Source organism: Haemaphysalis longicornis, unplaced genomic scaffold (assembly GCF_048455015.1).
Source record: "Haemaphysalis longicornis isolate Haplotype H1 unplaced genomic scaffold, Haemaphysalis longicornis Haplotype H1 scaffold_7, whole genome shotgun sequence".
In the NCBI taxonomy this organism is placed as follows: domain Eukaryota; kingdom Metazoa; phylum Arthropoda; class Arachnida; order Ixodida; family Ixodidae; genus Haemaphysalis; species Haemaphysalis longicornis.
Window position 1 is genome coordinate 43,097,454 of NW_027526422.1, and position 9,172 is coordinate 43,106,625.

At 46.4% G+C, this 9,172-nt stretch overlaps 1 protein-coding gene across 2 annotated transcripts in view; it reads right to left on the reverse strand.

Annotated features, from left to right (window-relative positions):
* LOC144145385 (monocarboxylate transporter 12-like) overlaps positions 1-5,223 on the reverse strand; it is a 29,668-nt gene extending 24,445 nt beyond the window's left edge. For both annotated transcript variants that reach the window (XM_077676974.1, XM_077676973.1), the window contains exon 1: positions 4,888-5,223. The gene's annotated coding sequence lies outside the window, so the exon portion shown is untranslated. The remainder of the gene's footprint in view (positions 1-4,887) is intronic.
* Between the last annotated feature and the right edge of the window lie 3,949 nt (positions 5,224-9,172).

Genomic DNA, 9,172 nt, shown 5'->3' on the forward strand with positions numbered 1-9,172 from the left:
TTATAAAAACTTAAGTGGAAGCTTTTGTAACCTAATGCGCAAAAACAAACCTAGAAACAATATAACGGGAGCCCATCAGATAGACCACACGGCGATCCCGAAAGCCAACACGCTAATTTTGGTTTCGATGCAGTTCCTGGTGCAATAGTCGTCCATATAATTGTGCGACCCTTGTACAGTACTGTGTGCACAGCCACATCTATAGTGACCCTCTGCGTGCTATTCCTGCATTAAAAATTACACCCGCGAACGTTTTTATTTTTCTTATTTTTTTGGGCTGAAGTTAGTATTTTCAAGAGTGCGCAACGTCTGGCTCACGAAACGTCTCCCCTGGCTGCCGCTGGATGGTGCTACTCATCCATGCTGGCAGCGATGCCGCTATACGAGGCTCCGTGCGGGGGCCGCACACAAGCGGTCGCCGGTTGGTTCGACGCTAACGTTAACGCAGCCTAAAAAGGACAATAGAAAGTTTTAGTACAGCGTGTTGAACCCTACGCAAAGTGTCACCTTACGCTACTTCCTTGCGTCGCTGGCACTGCGCATGCGCAGTAGTAAAGCTGGCTTTGCGTTGAGCGGCCGTAAAGGAAAGGCACGCTATTTCAGCAAAGTAGCGTGCGTACGCTACGGCCCGTGCGTGTCCCCTGTGTTTACATCGCGGCAAGTAGGGCGGACCACCTCAATGGTTTCGTTCCACTGTGAACAGTAATTTTCAACTTACAGAACACGTTTTTTGCTCCTGTCTTCTTAAATAGGTCTTCTTTTTTGCTCCTGTATTCTTAAACGTTGCTCCCGCGGTGAGCGAAACTATAACGTGGCATCGCCGACAGCCGGAACTAAGCTCCCGCAGGCCGGCGTCCGATGCTGTGTGTGTGTGTGCTGTAGACGTGTTCGCCTCGCGGTGGAAGGCGATGGTATGCTGCTGGGGCTAGACTGTACTTGCTATGTTCGGAATTAGTTATCACTAGTGACGCCTAAACGCAGTGATTAAAAGCCTCCTCGGCTCACGCCAGAGTGAAGCGACTTGCTGTTCGATCCCGCAAATAGCGTGAATTGAGTGCAATGTTTACGACAGGCTTGAGGCAAAAGACCGTATTTTATTCTTGCGCTTCCGCGTCGAAGTGCAAGCAGTTACGTCGTCCCGTCGCGTTTGTTCGAAACCTATTTCTGCAGTATTTTCTATTCGACTAAAACGTATACGTGCAATCCAGTCCTTTAGTTTTGGGCGTTATGTACGATCGCCAAAACAAGTAACGTCAGGAATTCAGGGCTTCCGCTGTAGAGTGTGCATATGTATACGAGAATATTTCAATGATGTTGTGCACGTTTTGCATTCAATACTAACGGGAAGGCGTTTGGTTCCGCTTATCGGCATTTAGGGCACCTCTCGGCACATAATCAACGCTAAAATGGCTATAAGAAGGTTAGACTTTCGTTTGAAACCAACTTGCTGGTTGCCTTCAGTGTACCTTTAAAGGGGCCATGATGACAAAATGCAAGTTTGGTTCTTTCACAAGATTGCCGCGTTAGAATCATGCTGACACCACTTTTAACGTAAATTTCACTCAACTAAGCTGAATAATTAGGAAAAAAAGGTAATGGCGATGCGGCCCACTTGCTCATTTCCCGCAACGGAACCTATGATGTCCTACCAGCCAGCTCTGCGATTGGCAGAGGCCGGAAAAAGCAGACGCAAATTAAGCAGAACCTATAAGCTTTCCGAACGAGCTATTTTCGCTTAAATTTAGGGCACATTCTTTTTATGTCAGTAAGAATGATGGGACAAACAGTGAAAGTTACGAAAGCACGCGTAAACAAAGAAGTACTGATGCGTACTGCTGTTGGTACTGCGCTCACTATGCTTCGTTTAGATGCCCAGCACTCCGGGGCATTGGGTTGTCTTAGAAGACACTGGCCGATTGACGCAAGCGACGGTGTCTTACGTGACCATATTGGTCGAGCGAGCACCATATATCACAAAACTATTATTTTGTCCATGAACAAAAACAGCCAGGTTAAAATACGGTCGCAAACAAACCAGAAGCAGAAAACGGCATGCCTCCGGTGTGGTGGCGCCATCTAGGTTGAATAACAGTACACAAGTCTCCGCTCCCGTGGCCTCCGCGATTTGCTGCCAGCCGCGCGCCGTTGCTCCGGTCGTCCCAATCACCCGGAGACAGCGTAAGTTGAAAAGGGGGCGTGGCCGCGTTTTTCGCTGCACCGCGGCGCGCGTAGCCTAAGGTCACTTTCCCTGGCGCGGGCGGGCGCAGAGGACGAAAACTCGGCCTTCGCAGCCTGTGTGCGACGGTTAATAATAAAAAAGTTACCGCACAACAAAGCAGGAGAAAGGTAGAAGTAGCTGCTCGTGCCATTAGGGTAGTTACTGGTGCCTTTGAATTTTCGACGTAGACTATGCCCGGGGTGATGCATAAGTGAATTCATTGCACAGCAGTATTCTTTTTTGTAGTCACGCATGGTTCCAAAACACAACACGTTTTCCGGTTTTATTTCTGAAAATATCGTACATGTTGTTTGGAACGCACGGAACGCATATTCCGTGCGTTCCGAGCAAGAACCAAATTATGGGAACTCAACCGACCGAAATCCAACCATTAGTAAACACGAAATACCCCCTATGTCGTTTCCTTTTTTCTCCTTTAAATGTGCGGTCTTTGACAGATAAAGTAGATGGCATGGCAACACTACTCGAAACGTTTGGCGTAACTTTTACGGCGATACTATTAACAGAGACGTCGTATACTTCAGTATCTGAAGTGTATACTGTCCGAATGGCTATCGGTATTTCTTCCGCAATAGGCAGATTAAACGTGCTGGTGCCGTTTATTGGCATGCATGCTTGCATATACAAACGTACAGAGAGACTTCCAGTCTACCATACATGGACGTGGTCTAAGTAATGTAATAAAAATTTTTACCCTAGTTACGATTGGTATAGTTCTCCACTTGATTTGTTTATTCCCTAATATCCCGAACAACTTACTTACAGCCGATGTTGTGAATACAGATATTAGTGATCAGCTTATCTGCTCACCGAAAAAAATAATGCCCTTAATATGTCATGCCAACAAATTATGTGCAGAATATATCACCACAGCAAATCTAGAAATTAAGAAACAGCCTTTCGAAAAAATACATATGTAGAGTCGATAGCGATATGAAAGGCATCGCGGAATAACATGACTTTTTCACTCACGGCAAATAATTTGGTAGCAAGATTGCAGTAGGTACTTGAAACCCCTAGGCATATTAAATAAAACGCAAAAAAAATGATTGATTCGTACCCGTGGAAGCCTAACAGATTATTTGACTATCGTAGTCGCCTGCCTATAAACAATACACGAGAGCTTATCGGTATTACGCTGTTTTCGCGCACGTGCACTCGCGCACACACACACACACACACACACACACACACACACACACACACGCGCGCGCGCGCGCACGCACGCACACACACACACATACACACGCACACATACACACGCACACACAAACAACGGATACCCCAGAGCGTTCGAAACAACTAAAAAGGCAAAAAAAGCATATTTTCGCGCAGCGATATCGCGCGAAAATGCTGTAACAGCGAAAAAAGAATTCGCACGCTGGCATTCACTCTGCCCGAGATGACAGAACCCTGGGCTATGGCATTCGCCTATCAAGCAAATGACCACTAAAGCTGCGTGCAAAGGCAATCGTAGGTGTTAAACAACGTACGCTAAACAACTTTGTACTTTTAGGATCGAGTCAAAATACATAGACCACATATTAAGAGTTTTCTATCCCGAAGACGCGACAACGAAGGCTGATTTACAACTCAAAGCGCAGGCAGCGTCGGCCAGACGAGCCTCGCTTCAACCATAGGCTAACGGCGCCGCCTCGCGGCGTGTGTCGGAGTTAGCAAAATTGCACCGCTCCTCTTGCTTCCGCCTCGCGCCGAGCACTTGTGTCGCTGTCGCTCATGTAATGCCCCCCCCCCCCTCTTTTCTTTTTTTCTTCTTCTCTCTTTCTCTCTCTCTCTCTCCTTCCTGTCTTTCTCTTTCACACCTTTTCTATTCCACCCCTAACCTCCTCCCAAGTCTTTTATCCCCTCTTCCCCTCCCCACCGCACTGGGTTGTATGCAGGTGAGCTCCCTACTGAGCTCAATAATATCCCCAGTGCACTTTCCTTTCCTTTCTTCCATCCAATCACTTCTCTCTCTCTCTCTCTCTCTTGCTTCCGCGCCGAATGGGACGGCCGGAGCAACGGCGCGCCGCCGGCAGCAAATCGCGGAGGCCATGCCGCTCCATCCCAAGTTTAGTTGAAATACCTGTTCTTACGATGTCATTTGAAACGTCGTTCGAACACACGTTTTGGCACGAGAATCAAAATTTTAGCTTAAATTGATTAATTTCGCAGTGAATGAAGCATCGTTTGCTTACGGATAATCGGCCGGGGCACTATGGAACACGAAATATTTTGAATAAACCAAACTTTTATTTCGTCTTTATGGCCCCTTTAAGGGTGAGCGAGCAACGCATTTATAAGTCCCGCACAACCTGCCCTCCCCTTAAACATCCCCCACTCCCACACGACAGGAAACGTGAGCGATACAAGTGACCCCCGTGCATGACAATACCACGGGTAACGCACGCTGTTAACGGGATTGCCAGCTGCGCCGAGCTGCACGCTGCAATTTCATCGCCGGAAAGACTAAGTGACAGCCGACAGCCAACATGTGCCTTACAAGGAACAGAATACGAAATAGGCGCACTAGTCTCTCGAGTTTTAAATCTTAGTGCAACAGCAAAACTCGTGGAACCACGGGGAATGATCTTTTAAGCATTGTAGGTTCAGCGTTACTGCAGTTTTCAGTACCCGTGTATACTTACTTGAACAATTCAAATCATGTCGAATCCTGACGGAGTGAAAGAAGAAACGCCGCCCGGCCGGAGGACGTTGGCAGAGGGCGGACCACTTGAGTTGCGAGGAGGCTGTCAGTTGGAGAAAATTGAGCGAGATCAGCTGGTCGTACGAAAGACGGGGATCTGGGACGGCACGAAAAAATAAAAAAAAGGGTACTGGACACGTGGGTGTGCTAGAAGTGAGGGCACTTTTTGCAGTGTGCAGATGTTACAAACTTTCATTGCAAAGGTAATTTCCAGCTTCGTTCACTTCCCAACTTAGCGGCACACGTGGAACGTTTTTTTCGCCGACGCAACTGGACCTAGTGGGACTGCTGCCGCCATCTATAGTACAGGGAAGCAGACAAGGCGTCGCGCCTAATGCGCGGGAGAAACGAACGCACGTATTACGTAACCAGGACCTCCCGGCTGTTGCGGAATAAGTTACGATAATATATCAGCACGAATACTTTGCCCTCTTTCTTCTCCCTCCCTTGAACTAGGTAAAATGTTATCTGCCAATAAACATCTAGAAATCATTGCAACTAATAGTGGCAGCAAATTGATTTAAAGACGGCAAGAGTCGTGCATTCAAAGAGTACGCTTTACGACGAGTCTGGGTTGCAGTACTGTGATAGGGGGAGGGGGTGAACCTGTAAAGGGAAAGGATGAATAAAGAAATATGGACAGAGTAAAAGCTAGAACACAGAATTAATTTCGAATTAAAGGTAACTAACTTCGGGGAGATGTCGACGTACTATACTTTACCTTTCAATGGCTTTGTTAACTTTTTTTTTCCCCTAGGGACATCGCTAAATGGGTGATCCTTGTTCTCAGGGCCGACATCGAATACGCGGAAAGTTGGTACATGGGTGCATAGGTTGGGATCGAAATGTTTAAGTGCACTTACATGTTACGTTACAAACAAGTGTACTTGCATGTTCGCCGTTCTATGTTCGAAACAGCTTCAGCCCACTGCCCGCCACACCTGCCTGCACAATAGAGCAGCTCTCCGTAGCGTTCCTGCAGCACCTGTCAGTGACTGCGTGGCTCGGCACAGCTTACCGTGTCAACAGGTGGCGGCTTTAACCTCAGACGACATCATAAACCTGAGCAGCATGCAGCTAAATAAAACAGGTGTTCAGGACAACCAGTAATTTTATTGCGTATTGTGAAAGATCATACAAAATCAGGTATCTACGCCTGTTAAAGCCACAGCTGCCCCAAAACATCCCGGGAATAAAAAAATTCTGCAGAAATTCAGCGAATTATCTACTAATGCGTAGCATTCTTATGCCGCCTGTATTGAGTGAGTTTTCTCCATCCAATCTTTTTTTGTTTTTTCGAAAGCCTGTCTGACCAATTATCACCAATTACGCTATTATAACGATTACAGGTGAAACTTTTGCGAAATCTGCATTATTGTGGAAATGCAGGGCGTAGCACGATTCGCCATTTTCCATAATTGTTTTATATTTTCCTTATTTCTTTCGTTTTAAAACTTTTACTCGACCAATTATGTCCATTTACGCTATTATAACGACTACAGGTGGGACTTTTTCGAAATCTGCATTATTGTGGAAATGGCATGCGGTATACGTTTTGACATTCTTCGTGTTTTTTAAATATTTTTCTTATTTTTTAGTTTTTCAAAATTTCGTTAGACCAATTATCTCCATTTCCGTTATTGCAACGATTACATTTGGAACTTTCGGTAAATCTGCCATATTGTGGAAATGCACTGCGTTACACGGTTCGCAATTCGCAATATATTTTTGTTTTTCTATTTTTTCAAAATCTCGTTCGGCCAATTATGCCCATTTACGCTATTATAGCGATTACAAGTGTAACTTCCGGGATATCTGCATTTTTTAAGGAAATGCAGGGCGTTACACCTGTTCTGGCTGTGGGGGTACTCAGCAAAGAATGCTACGCATTAGACAAGTGGACTTTCCAACTTGTGGTCTACAACAGCTCTCCCTACTGTTTCTAGACGAGGACTACAGAGACCGGGTCTATGTCTACACGGATGGATCCGTAACCACCTCCAGTTACACCGGTGCAGTAGTAATACCAGACAAATCTATCGACATTAATTTTAAACTTCCCAACTTAACAACGTCCACCGCTTCTGGACGGATAGTTGTTCGGGAGGCTCTCTTATTCATAAAGCAATAATCTAAAAAAAAATGAAGGAAGCTCACACTAACCCGCAAAACGTGCAGACAGCGAAGCTGTACGCAACCTTCACGACCATCACGACGATTTAAGTCCACGATTGCCGCCGCTTTGCTTATTCTTCGCTGCCGCAACGACCTTTACTCCACCATTGTTGCTATAACGGCGAAGAAGAAGAAAATCGAAGAAGCAGAACGAACGAACGGAGCGAAACGAAACTAGGCACCCGCAGGTGCAGCGTGTACCCTATCACGTGTTTCGTGTCGAGCAGGTGGCGTGATTCCTCACCGCACAGTCGCGGCCGACTGAGCAAGCCGTTTGGCTCTTGGGTACTAACTAACTCATGGTCGTAGCCGAGTCGGTAAGATGACTGCCTCTGATTCCATTTGTCTACCAGACCCAGGCTCGAACAATGCGGTGATATCTTCTCGTTATACTGCGTTTTCTGAAACGCCAGTATCAGTAAATTGCTAAATAACCTCCCTGTTAAAAAACTGGGCTGTGGTCTGCGACTCGAGGCCCGCACTTCAGTGCCTTCAGTCTTCCCTTCGCCGCGACTCATATGAACAACTCGTAGCGGGCTAGTAAGTCTCATATGTGACCTGGTAATACATGAACGTGATGTCATTTTCCAGTGGCTCCAAAGACACTGCGGCATTACTGGAAATGAAAATTCGGCCCGTGAATGCCTCCTGCCGGTAATGACATGACGAACAACTAAAGATCAAACTACTGTCGGCTCAACGGGCCATGGAAGGAAGAGGGATATGAGCAACACTTGGGAACAGGAAACGAGCGTCTTGTATCAGGGAACAGACTCCAAAAGAAGATATTATAGTTCAAATAAAGCAAAAGAAATGGCCATGGATTGGCCATGTAGTGAGACGAAATGACAACCGGTGCACCACCAGAGTAACATAGTGGATACCGAGACACTGGTCTATAGAAAAAGGGGATGGCCAATAACACGCTGCAGAGACGAAATAATGAGATTCGGTAGGAAAGAATGACCTAAGTAGCAAGAGCGGTTTGAAGTCGGAGAGGCCTTCGTCCAGCAGTTAACGCAAGTAGGCTGTTCGTGTTGATGATGATGACGACGATGATGCTATAAATGTTCCAGATTGGCCTTCATCTCCCTATCATCCCCGATGCAGCAAGGTCACTGCGGTTCATTGTCCGCGAAGTCACTCTCATTAAGTGGAATACACGGGAGCCTCGAACGCTCATCTCTACTCGCTGGACACCGATGTGCAGCGCCACCTATCTACTAACGTGCCACACTAGGACGTCACCTTATTTTGCTGCCTGTGGCTTGGTCTTGCCTTCACCAGTGCTTACTCTTTCACTACCAGCATGGCCAGGAGCCCTGCCTGTGATGTGTGCGCTGCCGAAACGACGCCACAATGGAACACCTGTTGTGCCATGGTGACCGATTCACAACGCCGAGGCAGCAGCTCTCCACCACACTCCACAGACTCGACGACCATCCCTTTGCCGCACAAACTATTTTGGAGCACAGGCGTTGCCCGTCACAGTCCCGAGAGGCTACAAAAGCTTTATTTCGCTTTTCGAAGGACACGGGCCTCGCTGAACAATTGTAGTCACGTTAATAGCGAGTAGCGTCCTTCTTTCGAAAATGTCATTTTACCACCTCGGTTTTGCGCGTTCTCTTTTTTTTCTTTCGTGCGCCTTTGTACTGTCTCTGTGCTTATCCTTCCCACGCCTTTTCTATCCGACTTTCTTCATCATGTTCGTTTTTTTTATATATGCCACTTTTTTTACGTTTTTTTTCTTTCCCTTTCAATTTCCGTATCCCAATCCCCATGTGTAGGGTAGCTAACCGGACAGTTCCCTCATTAACTCCCCTGTCTTTCCTGTACTGTTCCTTCCTTCCTTCAACACTTATTATGTCTTATGTCCCTTCTGTTCTCAACTGGCTCTTCCCCGAACTGCTTTCGCTCAGTAGTTGTGCACAAATTAGACTGTTTCCGAACTACGTGGTTGTCATTACGCTTTCAAATGTATTTCTGGTATTCGTTTTTTTTGCGCTCTCTTTGTTGTGTTACTTTTCTTCTTTCTTTTTTTCTTTATTTAC